Source organism: Harpia harpyja, chromosome 4, assembly GCF_026419915.1.
Source record: "Harpia harpyja isolate bHarHar1 chromosome 4, bHarHar1 primary haplotype, whole genome shotgun sequence".
NCBI classification, from domain to species: Eukaryota; Metazoa; Chordata; class Aves; order Accipitriformes; family Accipitridae; genus Harpia; species Harpia harpyja.
The window spans coordinates 23,553,510-23,578,698 of NC_068943.1; positions in this window are offsets into that span (position 1 = coordinate 23,553,510).

A 25,189-nucleotide genomic window follows, 5' to 3' on the forward strand; every position below is an offset into this window, starting at 1 on the left:
AACGGGAGGACAAAAGCTAGAATAAGATATTGAGCTTTGGAATAAGTTGCTAAATTTTTAAAAGGCAATGGGTGTCAATTTTCCACAAGATGTTAAGAATAAATCTACAGATAGCTGTTGTACATGTAAGCTTGCAAAAGAGATTTTAAAGCAATTGAGAAAGGTAAACAGATAAGCCAGTGAAAGCTGGAGACACAATATAAGGTAGTCCACCTTCCTCACAGCAAAAGGTGAAAAAAAAAAAAAGACCACAGTGAGGAAGAACACAAAACATACAAACAGAGTGGCAGAACACTGGGTATGAGTGTTCACATGATTATATGAGCAGCTTCATTCTGGCATGAAACAAAGATTGTCCACAACAACTACAGTTACTAACCTGTAGCTTCTGGACAGAAGATACAGTGCACTGCACTGGTATGAGGCTAAGTTAAAACTATCACTACTGGCACTACAGTGAAATCAGTAACTTAATATTATAAAATTATATTCCATACATGTAATTGTATGAAAGGTTTCATTTAGTTATTAAGGAATACGAAAGCTAGGACTAAAGAAACCAGTAACCTATTCTCAGTATTTTTAATGCATTTAATAAAATCCAAACTCAGTTTAGAATGTCAAAGTGATATGCACTTTGCTCTATTACTTTTAATAGCTGAACTTATTGAAATATGCAGTTTCAGGTAAATCTAAATTTTTGTATCTGAATTTGTAAACAATGTGTGCTTTTAGCAGCATTTTCCTTTTTAATTGAAGCTATATTGAGATTTATTTTTGACTTAGTGTCTTCCTTCACAGTTTCAGCAGGTCTTTAATCTTATTTTCATTAGAGTGACAATAAAAACTCGGTCTGTTGAAACTAATTTGCTTGTTATCAGCTTCTTTTCACAGTATGACGGACAGATGATAATGAAAACAGTGACACTCTCTTTTGATTTTTTTGCATTGTACAGAAAATGTGATCGTTTTTGTTTGGTATAAAGCAAATATAGACCGTATTTATTACATTAAACTTCGATATGAATATGAATCTGCTTTGTATATTTAAAGCGATCTAATTGACACTACCTGCATTGAAGTTTGTATTAAAATATAAGTTTCAAGCATTGTTCAGCAATGGTACTGTATTAAGACATGAATACAAAGTTATATTTAATTTGGAATTTAAAATGTAAATCAAAGGGGCCAGTATCTAATCAACAACTTAAAATATTTTAACTCAGTTTTAGTTTTGCATAGTCATATGATTATGTGAAGAAAATTTGGTGGAGACAGAACTGATAACTCTTAGAGAATTCCCAGTACTTTTCTTTCCTATATTGTTTGCAGGCAGGTAAATCATTAAAAATATTTAACTGGACTACTTCTTAGTGATTGTTGCATTTTTCATTATACTGGTCAAACAGCAATTAGACTAATGAAAAGTTCTTGACTGAGCTTACAAGATGTATTCTTTATTGCCTATAACAAGGTTTCAAGTGCAGCAAACTGTTCCCTAACCAATTCTTCATGGTTCAACACACTAAAGACCAATTACACAGGGCCTTTCAAAGGACTTCATGGCATGAAAGTTTAAGTTGAATCCAAAGTATCAACAATGTGGATGAGTCAGAGGGGAATTGTGCAGGCTTCTACTGGGTCCTAAGTAGTTAGTGCTTGTCCTCCCCAAAGGAGGCCTCTTGCAATCTGCTTCTCGAGCATACACAATCAAAATCAAATGAGATATGTATGTCTCTTATCATGTCTTCTCAGGGTAGCCTGAAGTCTTACTGGCCATGCACATAGCTAATGTGTAACAAAAGGACCTAAAGGGCCTTACTTTCCCCAGCCTGCCTATGGGGTCAGTCCACTGTCAGATATGCTCAGTTACACGGCTGTCCTTGGAGCAGTCATGGAGACACGTGCCAGGCACAAAGCAGAGAATGGTTTTTTGCAGCTGCTCCGAAAAACAATTCTCAGAGCGAGTTGAAACCACAGCCATTGAGATTGGGAACAGGCTGCTACTGTGGAGGAATAAACCTCTGACAAAACCCATCTTCCAGACAGAAAAAACATTGATAAAATACTGCCATAAAATATAACCAGTTGCTGGGAACATGATATTCACCTTAAGAATGGAACTAAATATCTGCATTTCATTTTCTGAACATGGCCAAGCTGACCTTGACAAACAATGAGTTGTCTAATGCAGGGAGGATGCCAAAGATAGATTAAAACTGAATAATATGGTGGGTTTTGTCATTGTTTTAGCTGAAAAACTAATGATCATCATCTAGTAATTCAGCAACAAATCTTTCAGGTAAAAATCCGGCTGTGTCCAGAAATGCCTTTGTATTCCTTTACAGATTTGCTTTACTGATTACGTTGCTCTGAATGATTATCTGATTATCTTTACAGTGCCTAAGGTAGGTCAAACTTGTATCAGCAAAGCAAATGTTTGTCAGCAGAGTTTGTGACATCTAACTGTTACTGTAATACACTGCAATGGTTACTATAGGTTTGGAGGGTGTTATTTTACATCCTGGAGCATTAATAAACCAAAATTACCAGTGGTATCTATAGTAACAAAGAAAACAGAAATGGTAGATTGCAGTACTATTCCCAGACACGTTGAACTCCTTCTGAAGCTGGGGCTTTTTTCAGCCATACCTCTTTTGTACTATAAAATCCCCAGTATTCTCTAAATTAGGAATCTATTCTCAGGTTATAATTTTCACTTAAGCAATCACATTGCACTGCACTGTTAATAATGAAAGCATACTTAAACTTGCAAAATATCTGGCTTCACTGTCATTTTTGTCTTCATTTAATAATTAGGTAATGAATCAATGTCCGCTTTTCTCACGGAAAATTAGAAATCTCTCTAAAATGTGGGGTTGTGAAGGTGAAGTTAGATTAAACTTTTACTTAAAACTTAGACAGAAACTTTTTTCTATGGTGAAAGAAAATTATTCAAATTTCATTTTTAAATTATACTTTGATTTTCCTTGGTTTTTTACAAATTTCATTATACGTTAATTCCCTAAACTCTCTTCTGTACTGAGAAAATGTCTTGAAGAAATGAGTTCTGCTGAAGTCCAGTTATGTGTTAAAAGTAAGTATTTGAGATAATAGTGATTATTTTTTCCTCTTTTTTTTTTTTTTTTTTTGGTCTAGTTACCAAATTAAAACCTGTTAGTTAATTTCTGATTTGGTAATTTGAGGAAGGATGTAAAAAATGGATACTCTTAAAGAGGTGCTGGTGATCTTAATATATTTATCATAACTCTTTCTATCTTTTACTTTAGAAATCATCTGATATTAAATGAATGAAAAAAAATTAAACTTTTTTTTTAAGAAAACAACCTAAAAATGCTACTTTTGCTTCTTCTCTGCAAAGCTGTGAGGAAAAGCTTTTTAGTACATCAACATGCTTTTTTGGAAGACAAAATTTTATTCATTAACTAACAGTAGGGAATGTTTTATTTGCTGCTCAGCAGACAGAAGAGGATCTGGAAGACTTAGTGTTCCTAATGAGGAAGTTAGTGTTAATGTAGTAGCTGTTTTAGAGGGTAAAACAGTTAGTGAGATGTGTCTTTTGATAGAAGGATGCTATGGAAAAGCTAAATACCTTATTTCATCTCTTGAGAATTTTAGTGCCTTCTCTGTTGTTTGCAGCAGTCCTAGATAATATGATATAAAGTGATTTTTTTAATGGAACATTGTATGCTTAAACAAAAAATCTAGAGCCCAAATTGTTTTACCTATGTAGATTACTTTAATACCTTCTGATCCAGTTTTATCAATGTAACAGAATTCTGTATTTTCTCCAGCAATTTGAATTTTGTGTTGACTATTTTAGAACTTTTATTTTACAATTTTTCCTCTAAATGTTTTTTGGCATAATAGAAGACTAAAAGATGAGGAATAACTCCTATATCCTTACTGGAAAGAGTTGTATTTTTTCAGACCTAGGAGCCAATTAAAAACTAGACAGATCCAAGAAGTTAAAATATATCCACACAAAACAAGATTCAGGAGGACTGTATATGTTTGAACGCAATATTCTGTAAAATCTCACTCAGTGAACACTTTATCTTGAAGCTATCTGAACCAAAGCTAGTTAGAAATTGTCTGATTGTCTAGTCTTTTGATCAGGACAATTGATTAGGTGAGGATGGTGCACATCTCAGCCTTATACTGAAAATATTCAAGGTGTAACCAGTATGTGAACCAAAACCCCAAGGCTCAGCTATTCTGTGTTCACCATGTCCTGGTTTCAGCTGGGATAGTTAATTGTCTTCCTAGTAGCTGGTACAGTGCTATGTTTTGAGTTCAGTATGAGAAGAATGTTGATTGATAACACATTGATGTTTTCAGTTGTTGCTAAGTAGTGTTTAGACTAAAGTCAAGGATTTTTCAGCTTCTCATGCCCAGCCAGCGAGAAAGCTGGAGGGGCACAAGAAGTTGGCACAGGACACAGCCAGGGCATCTGACCCAAAATGGCCAACGGGGTATTCCATACCATGGGATGTCACATCTAGTATAGAAACTGGGGGAGTGGGGGCGGGGGATTGCCGCTCGGGGATTAACTGGGCGTCGATTGGCGAGTGGTGAGCAATTGCACTGTGCATCATTTGTACATTCCAATCCTTTTATTATTGCTGTTATCATTTTATTAGTGTTATCATTATCATTATTGGTTTCCTCTTTTCTGTTCTATTAAACTGTTCTTATCTCAACCCACGGGGGGGGTGGGGAGTGAGTGAGCGGCTGTGTGGTGCTTAGTTGCTGGCTGGGGCTAAACCATGACAACCAGCATAGAGTAGCCTGTGGTGCCCATCTCTCTAGTCTTCACAAGCTCTCATCCTTGAACAGGGACTGGGAGAGCAACTTTTAAGTTGCGTTATTAATGTAAAGGAACAGAGATGTAACTTGCAGTGATGAGTGGTTTTATTTCCTTCTTGCTAAATTCTTTCTATGCAGCTCTGTGGAGAGGTGTGTCTACCTTACTTTTGAAAAAAAGGTGTGAGGACTAAAGAAACAATTACTAGCTATCTTGACTACACCTTTCTCCTTCAGGATTGGTGTGTTGTAGCATAGTTAGCAAGCATAGAACCCAACAAATAATCAGAAAATGTATCAAAGGTAAAGTATGAAAGACATCTTTTTTCAAAGCAGTCTTGGAATCAGATCCTGAAAAATGGGGGATAATTTTGATGTGGCTACCTTGTTCATTTTGAAGTCTAATTTACAGCTGTTCTGCATTCACTCACAGACCCTTATATTCAGGTTCTAGTCATGAATTTACTTGTTACAATATATTTGAAAATATTTTTGTTCATGAGAAGATTTCGTAAGTAAATACTAGAGTAACATTTTGAAAACTGATTCAGCGGCTTATATCCTAATACCAGAGTGATAAAGGACAAAATCCACAAAGAGGATAAGATAGAATTTGGGAGTGTTGTCCCCCACAACAGCCATAAGACACTAAATGTTTCAGCTGTTTAAGTTTTCACTGGTAAATTTCTTCAACAGTCTGGGACAAGGCTAGCTCCTGAATCCCTAGCTTCTGAAGGACCTGATCTGAAGAATACATGGATACCATCTATAAAGAATAATTTTTTGCCATAAAAATACAGACAATATTACTGGTTTTGTTAATATTTTAAAACAATGACCACATAGAATTTCTATTATTATTATTATTGTTGTTGTTGTTGTTATTAATATTATTATATGGTGGTGGTTGTTGTTTTTATTGAATATTTGTGATTTAATATCTAGCTTAAATTAGTATTTTCATCAGCATAGGAAATTCATAGAACTGCACTAGTTCACCCTAAGAGTGTGCTTTCCTTGAATTTGTTACAGTCAAAACCTTTTTTTGATCAAAGATTACATTATTGTTAATATAATTGAAATGTTATAGAGCTAATCAAATAATTATTAGCAGTGCAGACCTAATTATTACAGAAAAAAAGAAAGGAAAGAAAAATAAATTTATTCTTATAAAAAACGTCTCCTTGGTTTTTTGCTTACCTCAGGGGCTAAAAGAAAAGACATAAAGTCAGCATTATGATGTTTACTATCATTCATGCTTACCTTTCGCTAGTGGCAGGCAGTGTGGTGATGCTGTGCATATGGCTTACTATTAGTTCAGATAGAATTCACATGATGGAGAAATATCTATTCTTTAATCTATCATAGAATTTGAAGCCTTCTTTCAAAATGCTTCCAGAGCACTTGCATGTGGTCTCATAGATTCCCATTGCTTACTAGAAGGAATGTCTGCTGTAACTAATGTTGCTGAATAAAGTCTAAATACTTAAGTGCTGTTAGGTGGATAGAGCTCTTCATCTAAGAGAGGAAATGCAGTATTGCTTGTTCACCAGATTTTTTTTCTTGTGCCAAGCAGTGTAACTTCAATCTTAATGGGAAAAAAAAAAAAAAAAACCACAAAAAAACCCAACAACCCAAACAAAACTCAAACCCCCAAAATCTAAAACCTATCATTTTTTTTTTTTTATTTAAGTTTAAGTTTCTGATAAGCCTTGAGAGAGTAAGTAAATATGCCTTTTAGGATGTGATTGAAAAAAGCAGCAAAGCCAAAACAAAGTAAATATGACACCATTATAGCCGATCCATCACCACAATTTACTTAGTGATTTCTTATAAACACAGAACTAGAAAGGTCCCAGTGAAGAGCTCTCAGGTACTCCAGAGATTCACAGCTAAATAGTAGACTTATTGTCACTAGTTCTGAATTGCCTGGGATAAGCCACTCATATGAATGACACAACTATATGAAGAACAGAAGCTTCAGTTAACATAAGATTATGACTTTTAAAGTGTAGTTTTATTTGGAAAGAAAATAACACATATATTTTAGAGGAAAATTCCAAAAAAACAAGCTTAGTTTTAAGTGCATAGAAATCTTTTGCCTTGACAGGTATCCAAACTTTTCATTTTTAGTTGAACATTTTTTATTTTTGGGGGGGGGGGGCGGGTAGCAAATATCAGAGTAAACACTGTTTTCAAAGTGAATAATCAAAATAATATGTTCCAAAACTCTAAAACTGGTATACCTCAACCTCATGGGAGTTTTCTGAGGATTGCTTCCAAATGAAATTCCACAACAAGTGACCCAATTTTGTGAAGCACTTTGACTAGAATAGAAGCCATACACACTCTGCCATGGACTAACTACACTTTCAGAGATAGGTTATTCTATTGATCTTCCAGCTTGCTTTTCTTTATATAATCAAATTTCATTTTTTATTAATTTTTCTAATTTTTGTATGCTTTCTTGGGTGCTTCAGGATTTTGGGCATCTTATGTATTCATACTATAGCTCTTTTGTGTTCAGAACTGAAGGAGATCATGACTCGTTTCCTAAGTGTCTCTCTTGACATCTTATCTTCTACATTGTTTAGCTTTAAAGCAAGTAAGGCTGTCATATGACTCCATATGCAGCAAGGTGTTCTTGGGTAAAACTATTTATTATATCCATGAAAGACCTGCCAGCTCTGCTACTAGGTAGGATTAATTTCCTATAAGGTAGGATTAATTTTCATGAAAGTTGTGCCTTGAATTTGCATTTTACCTCCTTGTCTTCTATCAGCAGTTATGTGCCACTTTTACTTACTAAATAAACTTATCTTCCTAATATGAACAATTCAGTACTGAAGGACCTGTGGTTCTGCCGTGTTCATCATGAAAAGCATTTCCATTTGACATATGATTCTCAAACATAGCTGGGGATAGCAGCAGTGAGAATGTAAAACTGATTTTTAGGCATTAAGTTCAGATCTAAGAAGTGGAAAACAGAAACATTTTGATTTGTAAAATGAGCAAATTTGATGTGTGAGCCATTTAGAAACAACTGAGGTGGAACCTCAAAATATTATTCTTTGCAGAATCATTTGTCTAACCACAGCCTTACTTCAGATTCTTACCAGTTTACATCAAGATAATGAAAATCTCTCATCAGTACTGTTTTTCCTTTATCACAAACCCTTTTGCTTTCACAGGCCATTTCCTCTTCTTTATGATACTTTTGATCTGGTGGTCTATAACAAATTCCCAACATAAATTTGAATCTATTGCAACATGCTTTTTCCTTCAGGGTGATTCTGACTTACCTCCAGTTATGCACACTTCTCCCAGGTTACTTATTTTCTGTCCCTCCTCTATATATAGACCAATAATTTCCTAAGCTCTTTTGTTTCTCCATAAAAATCTAAATTAATGTTAGCATGTCTGTCATACCATTCATTATATTACTTGATATTAGAGAATGACTTTTCCTGTTTCCTTCTAAGCTTAGTGAATATACTTCCACTTGCTTTAATTGGAAGAGGTTTGGGCTCTAAATTCTCTCTAGGAAGGACTGTAAGATTTCAATTATCCTAAAGTTATTGAAAATTCTCTCAAGAAGTCTCATTCTCACAGTGAAAATAGGCTAGGTAGTCTAATATCTCTTATCTAAACATCATTGTGAAGTAAAATACACATTTAATTTTAAACCTTTTTTTCTGTTGCGGCTCAGTGGAGCTCGTACTTTAAAATGTTTTAAGATAGGTTTCCTACTTCCCTATTATTTACTTTTAAGACAAAACAAGCATATTTTTCTAACTTCCTGGAGATTGTTGCAGGGAGTGATGACAGAAAATTTTTTGTCACTCTAAGTGACATTATCCTGCCAGCTGTCTCAGTGGTAAGCAAGACTATACATCTTGGAAGAGAAAAAGAAGAGGGATAGACACTTGTTAGCAACACAGACGTTTCTATCCTACTTGGTAACTTTTGCTTAAAAATATTCCATTAATGGAAAGTACTGGCTATCTAAGCTACTGACTTTGTAAGTCTGTGCCTCCACCATCACAAGATAACCAGAAGAAGTTAATATTTTTTCCACAAATAGGATTGGACATCACTGGTAGTTGTTGTGTTCCAACCAAATAAAAAATAAAGAGCAATTTTGATCTCTAATAGAAATCCCACTAGCATTCAAGTCAGAAAGAAAACCTACTTTCAGTCCTAATATTTACAAATAAAACCAACATAATTGGCTTTTACCAATTAAAACACTGGCCACAATTAAGCACATAAGAAAGATGAATCTAAGAGCAGTGTCTGATTTTGGTGAGATTTTACAAATATCCTCATCCAATGGTAAGTCAAGCTAAGAAAAATAATTCAGATAACTTGAAAGCAAATTGAATAAAGGCAAAGATGTCTATTTCTCTGTTTACAGGGTGGGAGACAATGTACTGGTGCTCATGGAAGTGTTCTTTTGAAACATTCATGTACTTATGAAGCTAAGCTTTGAGGACTGTTAGAAGGTTTTTATTTCTGCTTCAAGATTTTGTCCAGATGAAGAATGAACACTGAACATGTCTCTGAGGAAGGGAGAATGATATGCCCTGAAAGGAAAGTAATGAGGATATGTCTAACATTAGGTAATGAGAAAGTACTTTCACTATGAGATCTTCTTTCCTAACATAACTTACAAGACAAGAACAACATGGTGACAAATGTTCAAGTTATAATATTTAAATTAATATCCCTATAACCTGCCTCATTCCTGGCTGCACTTTGTAATTCTGAGCTATGCCTTACATTTTCATCAAACATGACAATAAAAAGTTCTCAAATGCACTTTTGGATGTAAACTTCAAAAGCCATTCAGCAAAGTGCCTAGTCAAAAGTAAAAAACACTGACAAAATGAAAGACTACTGAGTATCCATAATTTTAGAAGCACTTAATGTTCAATCCAAAACTCTAGATTTAGATCTTCAGTATTCTAATGTCATCTTCAACCATTTCTCAACTCATCTAAGCAATACACATGCAATGGAAGAGCAGTCCACATTTACAAATTTACAGGAAGTAATTGGTGGAACATTTCTGATTGCTTATAAGTGTGATCATAGAAACCTGAACACAGAACATTCCCATAAAAAAAAAAAGATCTGGTTGTCAACAGAACTGACAACTCAACTCATGAGAGTTTAGTCAATCATAGTGCATGCCTTTTTATGGATAAAACATTAAAAATCATAAGTAGTATTTTGCTTCTGTTGGTGATGGAAGGTTGAGCTTGGTCAGATGAGTGGCTCCCCCCATTGGAATAATTTTCTTCAAAGAGAACTTAAATTGGTAGCTTATAAGAAGCTATTCTATCATTTTTTAAGAAAAAGAATTTTGATCAATAATTATTAAGTCAGCTGAAGCCTTTCAGGATCAATATAACCTTTTTCCAGTTTTCCTGTATCTCCTCGTTATAATAATCATGTATAAAGAAAAGACTGTAAGAAAAATTCAAGCTGCAGATTTCTTCACAGATATTCACATTACAGATAAAATATTGCAAAAAGTGGGAATCTGAGAGGATGATACTAGATACTTAGTAAATCCTGATAAGATACCGTAAGGGGCAGTAGTCTTTCATGGGTTAATGTCAACTTTTTACCTTCTTCACTGATAAGGGTATGAAAATATACAGATTGTGTGACAGGCTGACATATTTTTGACAGGATTTATTTACCAGTACTTTTGTGTTCCTGAGGAGTTGTGTAATTATAGGATTTGAATATACTTTGTGGCAGTGTCTAGGTCTCTTGGTTCATGATGTTTGATAGGCAGACATTCTTCTAGGCTTTTTTTCACCCTGACTTTGCTGCATCTATATCTCTAAGGATTCTTCTAATTTTTAACTGGCTTGATTCTGGGTTTTGAGGAAAACACATACTGTTTTCAAATCTTAGCCCAACTCCTATATCTTGCAGAGTGCTTTGATTTCCTTAGGCAGAGTGGTCATATACAGCTGATTTCTAATCCGTCTTTCAGGCTAACGTACCTTTCAAGGATATTGATCTCAAAGTTGATGACATTAGCTATTACTCACACTTAACAAGAAAGAAAATGTTCATCTACTTCTCTGCCCCCACTGTGCTGTGAAAATAGGTCAGAGAGAGAGAGAGGGAGGGGGTGAGAGAGAGATTGAAAGAAGAAGAAGTTGGTAGTCAGTCACAACAGTCTGAAGAGGGAGCCTCTAAGAGCCTCCTCCACATGACTGGAAGAGCAAATGAGTTCTCTTTAAATGCTGAAAGGGGGACAAATAACAATGTACCTTGTTCTGTTTGATCAGCTATGGGCAACACTTTTGGAGGTTTAATCTTGAATCTGAATGTCATATAGTCTGATATGCAACTAAATAAATATTATAGGTCTGTCAGTTTCTAGTAACTTTTTTTCATGTCTTTAAAGATGTGAAGATTGACAATGAATATTGCTCACAAGATAAGCTATCAAACAGGGAAGGAAAAGAATAAATGTGCACACTCACTCAGAGATTCGCTTTTACTTCAGCTGATTTTTATCCAGCTTCAAGATCTGCTGCCATGGCTTTTTTCCCTTGTTTTGGTTTGGTTTCCTTGCTTTTTATGATGCATTTTCTATACATTATGGGTGTCCCGATCCAACGTCGGGGAAGGTTTTGGTATGATCCCAAGAGCGAGATTAAGACACAAACGAGGTCAAATGCCGTATACCCAAAAGAGCTTTTATTATCAAAAGTATCAAAAGTAGAAAATAGTAGCGATAGGATAGAATGGAAGAAAAAGGCAGAAATCAAGCAAGCGGTCAGGATAGAGTTGCAACAATAGTCACCACCACGGATCCAGCAGCATGCCGTTGGTCCTCAGTCTTCAATTTTTCAGTGGTGGGTGCACACCATGGCTTGTCTCCATGGTTTTTTATAGGGCACAGTCCGATGATGCACGCACATACATACTGTTCATGCACTGTTCACGTTCTGCAGGCTTCCTGTGATCAACACCAGAAACCAGTACCTCATTTCAAAGACTACAGTTTCCATGACAATGGTAGTCTCCACATTCCTGCATGCTTTTGGCAGCTCCAGCCCATCTCCTCCCCTGGATCCCTCAATGGCCTGGTGATTGTCCTTATGGACAGAGGAGTGTCCTGCTTAAACAGGCCATCCCAGAGACAAATGGCTCGAGATGACAGTCCAGTCTCTCACAATGGGCTATTATACTGTTAGAATAAAACCCAGAGTAATATGGTATAGGTGCTAATATAATACACAGGCACGTATGCATAATAGTTTTTTCTGTGGCAGATACTAAACCAACTGGTGATATGTGAAACCGTTTCAGGATGGAGTTAGTAAAATATCTGTGCAATTTAGGACTCCCTAATGGTCACCTCATACACTTCTATATCACAAGTCTCTTTATTTACCTGTACCAAACTGATAAATTTCTGGGTGTTGAAATGTCTAAAGCAATTACTGTTTTGTGTTATTTTTCATACAGTATCTAGAGCACATCATGTCTTAAAACTATATTTAATTCCTTTGGTCCAAAATACCAAGTACCAATGTCAAAATAGAAATACTAAAACAAGAGTTAACTCTGGTTTAGATTGGAGGGGCATAGTGGCTTATTTCTTATTCATTACACTCTGTGTTCTTTGTTAAATGCCAAAAACATAAATTTACCACAGGAGTAGGGTTATCATTCACTTCATCCTCAATGCAGTATTTTTCTCATATAACACTGTTGCTCTTTCTTCCTGTTAAATCTCTTATTTCTTTTGAAGCGCAGAAAAAATTTCCAACATCCTCAACATACAATTAGCAACACACAATCAAATTACTAAGGAAAGAAAACAGTTTTCATTTAATTTTGTAGCTGATAAGAACTTTTCTTGCCCAGAACCTTGCCTTCTCTTTTACAATTCTGTTATCTGTAAATTAACTCATTTAAACATTGATGGTACAAAAGCCCATCATTTACATAACAAGGAAAAGCAGGTAAATTTCAGCAGTGCCCCACCTACTGTAAAGTATTAATAATATGCTTCAGCAGTCTTAATTACTTTGGTGACCTTCTTAATTTAACAGATTTGACTTTCCCCATTCGTAATTTTGCAGCAATAATTGGATAACTAGGCAATGCATGTACCTAAACAAATTAGGGCTTTTTTAATAAAACTTGATTATTCACAGTTCATTAGACAAAAAGCTGCATTTTAATATTAATTGCAATCGCTACTGTAGAATGTCGTTCAGAATTAAATATCATGCTCTATTTTTTATGTTAAATTTATTCAGAACAGTGAAGAGCTGTATATAAATTAATACCTCTGAAATATATTAAAATTGTAAATATAAATGTATTTATATTTATACTTTGACACCAAATCTGCTTTTTTACCTTATTGAGAAATGCCTGTTCATTTCAGCGGTATGGAATAAGTTAGTTTAAGATTCATTTTCCTTCTAGTCATCTACACTTCTGTAGTAATTTTTGACTTGGAATTGCATCACTGAAAATCATAATACCAAACAATATGATGTCCTTAGCTATGAGTATCAAGGTCCAAAATGATATGATTAATTAATAGATTAATGTGTCGTGTCAAACATTTCTTAAGAAGCTGGAATTTTTAAACTTACTTCAAATAATACAATCCTATTCCCACTGATATCACTGGAAAAAAGTATCACTTCCGTAATAGGAATATGAAAATTCCTTTCCTTAGTATTTTTTTTAAGAACATGTTTCCTATCAGGTATTTTGTTAATTTACAGCTATCTTACAGGGCCAGTTTTAATGTTGATTACAGGCTTGTTCCCAAGATATAAACTTGAGTGAGATGATACAAAGTTTATGGTGTGTCAAAAATGTTAGTGTTAAAATAAGAAAGAATGTGGAGAAACACCCCTCTGACAGGAATACTCTTTTTCACCATAAATCTCGCAGTCTTCTCTTGTTCAGTAGGGAGGTTTTGTGAAAGTTTTTCTCATTGTCTGAAGATATTTTCATATTGAAAATCAGCTGTATTGTTTTATGGATATTTTGAGCATTTTTTAAACTCTTGAATGTCTCTAAACAAAGTGTGAGTAAAAAAATCCTATGCATCCTAAAGCAGGCATTATGCCTGGAGAAGAAATAAATAAATAAGCACAGCCTGCCAACTTACACTTGAGAAATTACCAGTATATTTTTTCCTAACTTAACTTTTCTGTGAGCATTCATATTCATGAAGGCAAAGGGTCAGTTGCATGTATGGCTTAACCACAGGACATTTTTATCCTAGATCCAGATCTAATTGAGGCAGCTGAAATGTGAGCATATCTTGCTTATCCCTGACCTACAATTTCTGTCTGTTCTAAAAGTGAGAATTAGTTTGGTCACCCTGCTGTCAGCCCAGGGCATCTTCTGACAAGAGATTTCTAATACACTGAACAGCACTTTACATTAAGTGGTACTAATTACTGGGGCTGAGTAATCAGTTTGACCAGAAGTTGGAAGCATAACTATAGACTATTTGAGGATTCCAGCTGGAACTGCTGACATAGTTACTACTGTTTATTTTCTTATTTATGAATTCCATAAGAATGGAAATTCTTAAAGCCCAAATCTTCTCCAATGTGTATCTGTGTATTTAGTTACAATAAACAGTGCATTTTCATTTGTATTTGCCAAAAGAAAGTCAGAATTTAAAACCATTTAATAAATAAGGACCAGGAAAAGTTGGGGGAAAAAAGCCTCAGGAAGTTTCTCCTCCCCAAAACTCTGTCCTTCCTGAAACATTGCATCATTGTATGGAAACAAAAGATATCCTTGCAGGAGTGGCAAGAAGGCAAATTCACATTTAATTTTTACCTCTATTCTAACTTACCATTTGGCAGTTATTTATATTTGTTTTGTGATTGCCTCTCCGTTGATATAACAGAGATGGTAGCACCCAAGTTCACAGGATGTTATGTCAATAAATTTTTAAAGCATCCTGACTCTGAGGATAAAATCAATTATTCTTAACTGAGTTAGTAGTATTGCTACATTAATGCTGTTTGCCTTGGGAAAAAAAAAAAAAAAAGTTGGAAAAAATCCGGAGTTTCTCTGCATTTGTTGCCCCTGAGTCTGACAGCAGCTTCTCCCAGAGTATTTTCAGTTTTCTATTGCTTCTACCCCGTTCACATTCTATCTCTAATTTCCAGGTGCCAATTTACTGCAAAGGAGGTTTCTAAAGGGTTCCCTTGAAAGAAGAGAGGCTATTCATCTTGGGAGGGCCTATAGAAGGAGTTTTTTTAAAAAGTATGGATTTGAAGGCATGTAAGAGTATGTGTTATTGTCTGTACAGGGTTCAAATTCTACTGGGGAACTTTTTACAGAAGTTGTGGAAAAAAACAGCCAGTGAAAGAAAGCCCCTTAGAGCTCTTGTAACAGAAGTGCATAGTTATTTAAAAAGGCTTTTATGATACTCTGGCTTTTCTAACACAGTTGGACAGTATACAGATAAAGTACCTGTCAGTATAGGGTAGTTTTCCCCATTTTCAGGGCTGTGTGCTTTCTGCATATTATTTGTCTACTTCCTTTTCCTCTCTCTTCCACCTAACTTTTCGGTGGTGGTTTTATCTCTTTTTTTTTGGTGTTTCTGTCACTCTATGAAACTTAGATATCTCAGTTTAATTCTGCCACTGATTCCCCTTTAAGTAACCTATTACAATGCAAATTAACAGCAGCCTTGAATTCAGAAGGATACTTTGTATGGGATTCATCTGATAAAAGCAGATTATTTCAATGTCTCTGCCTGAGACACCTTAAGCTGTCTTTACAGCTAATAGATTGAAATAAACACTTCTACAACATTATTCATTTTATCCTGAGATAACCTCTTACAATGGATCAGGTGACTTCCTCCCTAAAAGAAACAATTTCCAGCTTGGGCAAGAGGAACAGTGAGGCCCTGAGCATGCAGCTTAGCTATGTTAATACTGCAAAAGTGAAAATCAGAAAGTCTGTTCTGTGAAAATGAAGGATACACTCTGCCTTTGACTGGGTAGTGCAATCACCAAGCATTTCTAAGTTACTAGATATGTTGTATATATGAATGTGAAATTTTGTTCACTATTGGAACAGAACTCTTTTTTTTTTTAAGAGAATAACATATTTTGTCATCTGAGTTCACCATACTCATTTCTAAACTTCATTTATTTTTATTTTCTGTTGTAAAAATTGCTATTGTTCTGTAACATAAGTGAAGACTGTTTAGGGTTTTTTACATATGGATTGCTTGAAAAATTTGGAGCTCAATTCAGTTTCCTAAAAATGGTAATCCAATATAGTTTGAGCTGACCTCACTTAGCATACCACTTATCCTCCACCTGCTAGTCTGGAAGGAAAAGGCTATTTCTTTTCATTGTGTGAGTGGCTATTTTGAACAAAAATCAGCTTATCTAAAGGCAAAAATCTATAATAGCCTAGATAATTCTCTCCACATTAGAGCTACCTAAAGACAGGTGACAGGATTGCACCCTTCCTCTAGATGCAATAAAAATGTCTAATGTATCTAAATCTGAAATTATGAAATGAAAGATTCCTGGTTTAACTACTACTTCAGTTTAGAGTTTCCTGAACTTGTTAAATTATTTGAATTTCTGCTTTAAAGTTTCACTAGCATCTGAAGTTCTGAGCATAGATACAGAGGTCTCTTGGCAATACTGATCAGCTAAACTTGTATCCATCCAGATTCGCAAAATAAAGTATTCTTTTCCTCAGGAGTTTGGTACAGAGATATTTAAAACATTCATAAGAATTAAATCCTCCACAAAATACAGACACAGAAAATTTGAGATACGTTTTTAAAATAGTGCCATATGTGAAATTGTCCATGCTGCAAATATTAATAAAATTATTATAAGATGTGTCCAGTGCCACTCCTTCAAGCTGAGAGAAATTCAAAAGTTTGTCTTCCACTTGTAGAAAGGAACTGTAATCTAATGAACATTAGATACACAGCTCTTTTAGGAAGGCAGAGTGAGATCAATGCAGGGGGGAGAGATGGTTTGTATGCAAGTAGACAAAGTCATATACTCCAGTGAATGCATGGTACTCGGATATGATAATAATGCAAGACATGTACAGACCTGATATTTTCAAATCCAATGCATACAGGTCCCAAACCCAATACACACATACAATAGAAGTAGAGGGTCTATTAGAACTTGAAGGCTAATGTATTCCATCTCCTTTTTCTCAGGTCAATTAAATACTTCTAGATCTCCCTGACTTATTTTTTCTAAACTGTTTCTACACATCTTCAAAACTAATGATTCTACAGCTTTCCTAACTAGCCTCATCTTCTACCTTTGGAGCTAGAAAGATCTGAGTTTTTTATTGTTTTGCTTTACTTTCATCTAGTCTGAAACTTTCTTTATACCAAGTATGTACCTTTCTTGTTCCTTTGGTGGTCATAAAGAAGAGTTTACCACTGCCTCTTTGCAGTAAACTTCTACAAACTAGAAAATTTTTATTACTCCTCTATTCTTCTCTTTTCTAGAACGGGGAAATCAAACAAACAGAAACACCTTGTCTATTTCAACTTTTCTATTAGTTAACTTTTTGCAAAGGTTTAACATCCTCGATATTTTTATTCAGAATGTCTTTCAATAAAACATTCACATTAATATCTCTCAAAAAAAAAAAAAAAAAGAGAGAGAGAAAAGAAAGAGAGAACCCAACATTTTAAGTACTATTTAGTTATGGTACTACGAAGTACTTCCTCTACATGAAAAGAAATCTACAGCTGACCTAAATTCTGACAGATCTTTTGCAAGTACCACGGAAACATATCTTTCAGGAACTATAAAAATAATAACATTTTATCCACAGTATAACACTTGAGATGAGTGGCAAATTGTACCACTACGACTCAAGATGCTAAACATACCTTTCTAACAATTAAATGTCACCTTATTTCTGACTTCTTAGTCAAGAAGTACTAACTTACAGTTAACTCACATAGAAAAGGCTAATTAAATTACAGTAAGATAATTTCAGTGTTATTGAACTCTGAGAAAACACAAAGGATGGGCTGTATCTTCTCATTTGAAAGCGAGGAATTAATTTTAAGTTAATTGTCTAGCTAAAAAGACGCAGAGTAGAAGTTAGTCTAAGAAAACAATTACATTTTGTCTAATTTTCAGTTAGATGTCAAAGTTTTATCCTCCATTATCTCTCCATAGACATCTCAGGCTCAATTCAGCTGCTTGAATGCAGAACATTTATGTCATTTGGGAAGTTCTAGACTCCTACTTAGCTTCCAAAATACCACTCCAAGAAGGATACCTTTCCCATGTCGTGAAATTTACATACATCACTGTGCTTTGGCTTCTTTGCAGTATTTAAAATGCCTGTTTGGATGATTGGATCTAATCCTTAGTTTGAAGCAGAATCACATCACTAATGACTGGACAGACTGGTGGTAAAACCACTCTTTGGAATATGGAACACCAGCTGACCTCCTTTCTTTCATTAGAATGAAGTGGGAACATTCAAAATCCAGATACTTAGATTTCTTTTCTCTCTTTTCTCTTTCAAAAGCCTACAAAAGGTCTGTCTTTTACTCATGAAGAATAAAAATGAATCATTAGATGAATTCTTTTTAATAAAACAGACTTTCCCAATCGAAGTTATTTAGAAGTGAGAATTTACTCAGTTTAACTAAAAAATCCTTTCTCTTTGTGGTTCTTGCTTTTCTGTTATTATTCACAGAATGAAAATCCAACACCATTCTATATGGTGATAGAGGTAAAAGGCCAAGTATAAGAATCCCACAAATGGGATGATGAACTTTTGCGTTTGCAATTTTCTTGCTTTTTCTGACATCCATTTTTGCTACACTATCCTCAGGAAGATAAAACTCCAGGTCCTGAGGAACTGTAGGTGATGAAAACTTCATGTTAGTCTTTTCACAGAGGGATAATTTACACCATGCACGCTGACTGAGTCTCTCTCAGAGCAAGCATCATAGACAATATCTCACCAGAAGTCTCCTTGGGGGACTTTGTGCTGAGAGCTGTGCTTGCTCAGCATACTTTTCTCTCAATGAAAGGGAAAAAAAGGCAAACAAACAATAAAACAATTCTTAAAATGCTGGCATAAAAGAGAGTAATTTTTTAATAGCGTCAGATGCAATTGTTGAATGAATGGGGGGAAATAGTAAAAACATTATTCTGTCGTATGTCCAGGTATATGACATACTGGAAAGCACTAAAAAGGTTGGCAAGAACTGCTAGCCCTTGTACCTATCCCTTTCAACCACCACAGGTTTTTCAGGTCTGCAGGAACATACTGTGACACACATCAATAAATAACCCTACTGTAAATCAAAAAACCCCTCTGTGTTTATCTTAGTAGAAACAGAAAATATATTCACTTTTTTATTAAGTACTATTTCAGGACTTTTAACAAATAGCTCTTCATATTCTATTAACTTTCATTGTTTCCCACCCCTGTATATTGGAAATACAGTACATATATATATGTACATATAGTTTTACAGCTAAGTAAAAAAAATGTAGAATTTCATAAAATCTGAGTATCAAGCTAAAATATAAAGTCAGTTAACACACAAAGATGTGTCTTTAAATCCTTATTATAACACACAAATAATATTTTCTTATACCCTAGAAGACATCAAGAGAAATATCTCTGCAGACTCTTAGATTTTGTAGCAACCTCTAGCTTAAATGCACAATTAGTACGATTTTAAAATTTTTGGAAATTTAATAAATTTTATTTCTCTAAGAATGACTTAGACTTTATATTCTAAGCTAGTTACACATTATTCATCTGCACATCTTATTGTATTTCTTAGACTTCCTTTTGTTTCAGAGGTCACTTATGGGTGAATTGAATTCATTAGTTCTACAACTAATGTACATAACACAGATTGCTTAATTTAATGAGCTTTCACTTTCATAATACTAGATAATCAGTAGAGAAGTAAGTATGACTTTGAGCTATATCACAGTTACCTTAACTCTGCTGATAATTAAAAGAGCCATTAATTCAGTGATGTTACAAGTACATTATAGCAAAAAATACACTCCACTGCTTTTTACATCCTAATATTAAGTGTTGTATACTTCATGTATGATCTTATTAAACAGGTATTGCAACAATCTTTTCCAGTGGAAGTGTAACTGACTTGACCATACACTTTCATTTAATTTAACCATATGGAAAAGGTAGTACTCCTCAATGATTTTCCTATTCACAGTGAAAACAGTGGGGCAATATGAGGCAATGATTAGGGTCCTCAAACAAGAATTTTAAGGAGAACGTCATTGCAACAAATCCTACACAGCAACAACCCCACAAAACTGCATACTATTAGAGAGCTCCAGAATCTGAATAGTATGATTTTCACTATGTTTACTAGGTTAGAGAGATGGTTGAAAGAGCTTTAACAGGGAAACAAGGTGATCTTAATGCTTAAAACCACTTTACTAACAAAGTGTCATTGTTCACAACCAACTATTTTTAGCAGTCAAATTTCACTGCATTCCTTTCTAGATTTAACTTAGATACTGGTTACCTAAATTATAATATATTTATTAGTATTCTTAAATACTGAGTGGAATCTATGGAGATGAGTAAAACTAGTTCTTGCTTCTCCTCCCTCTGAAGTCAGCCGGTGTAGAATAGAAATTCTCATTGAAATTCAAATAGCCCACATCATAAATTAATGGAAACTAAACTGAATTATTTCTGCATGTGTTTTAAGTGCACCTTCAGGTTATAAACAGTGAACAGTAAACATGTATATACCATAGAGTGTCCTCTAACTAAAATTCACAGGTCTGCTCTAGCTACTTTATTTAAAAAAAAACACTTTCCCCTGTTACTGTTTTTGCTAGACTTGCTAATATTCTCCAATGTAATATCATATCTACTGCAATTTGACAGCATTACTTCTTTAAATGCTGAGCACATGAAAGCTCTGTGAGTTTTACAGTTCATAGTACACAATAATTTAGGTTTAGTGGCAAGCATAGGTGGATTTTATAAGTAAGTGCTTTTTTAACTGCAGAAAAATACACCATTTACTATGAAGCATTTTAAAATTAGTATCAGGCAGTGTCTAAAATCTATCTAGCTTACAGAACTGTAAACCATGATCCACTTAAGTGTCACAGAGAATTATATTTCTTTCTATGCCAAATAGTAGTGTAACTAGTGTCTGTAAGTATGTCTAAATCACAAATCTATTTCTTTCACTGTTATCTTCATTCTGATCTAAAAAAGGATATAACAACTGATAGAAGCAATGCACTGCTATGTTGTAGGAAGCAGATCTGAAGAAAGATCAGGTATAAAGACAATATTTTTTCCCTAAAATTAGATTAAGCATGTGCTTATTAAGAATGTAGAAAATAATGCCTAGTGTGGCTCTTCTATGGCTCTTATAAGTCTCTTGACAGTGCAAGAAAAAAAAGAATTATTCTATGCAAATATTTTTTTGGTAGGTACAACTATCACATTTTTTCCAGTAGAATATTTTGGAAGTCGTGTAATCCTGGCCTTCTCTTTAATTTTATGTTGTTATTTTTGAGACAGGTGTTTTATATCATCCCTGCCCCAAATGATCAGTTCTCATATTGTTTCATATCAAAGAACTTTACAAAAATGTGGTTTGCATTTCTCTTTGCATGTAATTAAAAAAGAGCATATGACTATACAGAAATAGTAATGGTCACCTTTGCAAGCACAGGTGTGCATGCTATCTTTTTGTTTATTTCTTTGTTTTGTTCTTTTTAAACTTCAGATATATTAACACTAAAAGTAGTGAGAAAATTAGGATCCTGTAATTCAAATAAATCAATACCAATATCAAAAATAGTATTTTTTGTTTTACCTCAGAATACAAGGCAATGTTTTGGAAAAAGAGAAAGATCCATCATGCCAAAACATCCAATAACCCAATGTTAAGGAAATACCATAAGATGAAGCATTTCCAAATTGAATTCTTAGTCCAATAAAGCAGGGTTTAAAATTACCTGTTCTGTATTTAAAGAGAATAACATTACTAGTCTTTGAAATATTTGTTGATCCTTGTTCTTGTTTTACTTTATTTTTTCCTTTTTCAATAAACCTGAAAAAACTCCTTATGAAAAAATTTATTTTCATCTTTCAGTTAGTGCTCAGGCGTTTTGGCATTAATTCTTCTTAACACAGAGCCTCAAGTATTTTTTGTCTGGCTTCTTTCTCTAATTTTAAAAGGGAAATGTATAGTCTTTCATCTGTATGGCTATTATTTCATTTGTTGTTTTTCTCTTAATATCCTGCCGATATTAATCATGGACTTCAATTCCTGGCCATGGCTCTTGTCAAATTTTCACTTTTTGGGGGGAGTTGATTGTACATCTTTGTAACTGTGTCTTTTAACTGCTTGCAATTCTTCATTTTCTCCCTCTGCTTTATTCCTGTTGAACATGCTTTTATGTGTGAAGAAGTTTACCCTTTCATGAAAATTACATGCAAGATATCTTGCCCACCAAGACTCTCTAGATTTCAAGTTATTTGTGCACTTTCTGCATCTAGTTAATGTGATTATCTCCTCTGCTCTTTAGGCCACACCCTGGGCTACCTCAACAGTCATCATATTACCTTGTGATTAACTGTATTTAAAACAATATGGCTTGAAAGAATAATTCAGTCTTCTCTTCCAGACTGTCTTGTATTCTGCTTTCCATTTAGTGAGCTATTTGGATTATGGTTATTAATTAAATGAGCAGAGTCTGAAAGTTGTACAAGGGTTCTTTTTTTCAGTCTGATTTAAAAAATTATTTTGTTACTAATTCCAACATTTTGCAACTACATTTGTCTTTTGGAAAGACTGTGTATGTTATACACAATTTCTGACCTCTGTACATATTTCTATTCTACTTTTTCTTCTCTTGTCTTGTTATCCAAAAGCCTTTAGGCATGGGAAAATAAAAATATTTATTTCCCTATATTTTATGGAGCTGAAATTTTCAGAGAAGCCTTAGATACCTAGTTATCCTTAAATTCCTTCTATGAAAAGCTTATACTGCTAGACATATACTGCTAAGAATGAACCATTTGCAAGTGAGGTTGGCTGTCCTCTCAGATGGTGGAAGACATGTCCTGGAGGGCAGGCCCCATGTATGCAGGGCATGCACTAGTAGCTTGGTCTATCTATCTCTTGTGACATACTGATACATGTTTGAAATCTTACATACAGAAAAATTCCTTATCTTCTTGTACTCAGCTGGAAAAAGGAAAACAATTTTATGGCCTAGATGCACTGTTTTCCTTAGTGTTACTCTGTTTATTCCAGCTCTTACTTTTATGTTAAAATTCTGCCTGCAAAGATCTAAATCTTGCAGTTCCTGAGCTGAATTGAAAACGTTCTATCAGCTATTTAAACTTACGATGAAAGAAATGTGTGAAACCAGCACCAGACTAGAAAACAGAGAAGCTGCCTGGGAGAAGAAAGATATCAAAATACAAATAAAGATTACTCTTAAACAGATCACCTTCTGATGGGCATTAGAGGAAATTACAAGCAATGGGTTTATATGCATGCACCCAATATTTTCTAAGTAAGTTCACAGCACTCCTTTGAAGTGTAGGAAGGAAATTAAATAGCTGTCTCTCATCAGTGAAATCTGAGCTACATTCAAATCTTGGATACACACTAAACTGTACAGAAAGGTTGGAGAATAATAATAAAGATTACACAAAGGTAATTGTATTTAAGAAATATTGTTATCTGTACAGAAGAAAAAAAAATAAATATATGAGACCTAAAGGGGTAATGAGCACTGAAACACTGCAAATGAGAGGGCAGGAAGGCAGTCTATCAAGGGAGCTTAAAGAGGAAAGAATAAAGGCTTTCAGTAGCAGAAGGTGGGTCATCCTGCCCTCTTGGAGCACATATGTAAATAAGTACCTATTAAATTAAAACATCTGAACCTACATGAGAAGCAGGAGGTGAAAACTGGGCTTCTGAAAGAGCAACGGCTTCCTGAGTGGCTTTATTTTCACACTACTCAATAAAAATGAAATGTTGCATGTTACATGAAAAAGAGCAAAGCTTAAATTTACAGATGGAGATCCCATCATTGGATCCCATCAGGATATAAAGTCTGTTTACTAAAAAGACAGATGTCATCATCAAAAGAAAGGTATAAAAGGCTTAACTGCAATCTTTTACATGTATGAAAGAAAAAATCCATAAAAGGATAGACCTGGGTAACAAAGACAAAGTGAGTAAGATCAATATGTAACTGATGTGTGATTCTTTCTATTGCCTTTTGCAAGCATGGAATAAGATATAAGGCTGATGTAACTACAAATTCAACACAAAAGGTGAAAATCTCATTTTAACTTTTTGAGTATGGAAGATCTGCTAATGTCTATTTATCCCATATCTAGTAAATTGGGATTTATTGGAAAATGGAGAAATGACCAGTATACTGAAGATTAGTAATCTCTGTATGACTTTAAAAAGCTCTGAAAATCAGGCAATGGACAAACTGCAGATTTGGAATTCAGAAAATATTGAAATAGCACCCACTGCCTTTTCAGAGAAAGACTTGAGCAAAATGAGAGCCTGGATCCAGATGACCTGTGAAGGCACTTCGGAAAGCATTTCAATACAGAAATCTTTGTAGAATCAAAGCCAAGAAAGAGACTGGGTTATAAAACTTTTATAAAAGATTCATTTGAAATACCATAGGAGCAATTGCTAGCTCTAGGGAAGCAACTTTAAAACAAAGTTAAAAGCACTGATCTATTTCTTTTTATTCTATATACAAAACAATGCATTACTGAAGTTATTCCATGAGGAATACAGAGCAGTCTCTCTAATGGAAAAGTTAGACTAAGGTTTTATAATCCAGTAAAGACTATAAACTCCCCACCCCCTCTTCTGTATAGAAGTGGGAAAGAATGAATATTCATCTACCTTTTAAAAACCTAGAACTTAAAGAGTTACACTGGCCCCACAAATTATTTAATGCCTTCATTATGGGGAAAAATATTTTACTGAACTCCTGCTGGACACCTGGAATGTTGCTCGGCTGGGTAACTGTTCTGCAGCTCCCAAAATCTTCTTCCACTCTTTGGAGAATAGTCTGTGAACCTCACCTGTCTTCCTGTTTCCCAAGTTTTGTGGTAATACTTGAGATATCCAACACATACAAAAGCTTGTTTGTATGAGTCTTTCCCTTTAGCTGAGGAAGAAACTGTCCTTAGACTTGACAGAGACTGAAAAAAAAAGTGTGTGGGGAAAGGGTTGTGTTACCATCCCCCCCCAAAAAAAGCATAATTGTACCTGTCTGATTTACTG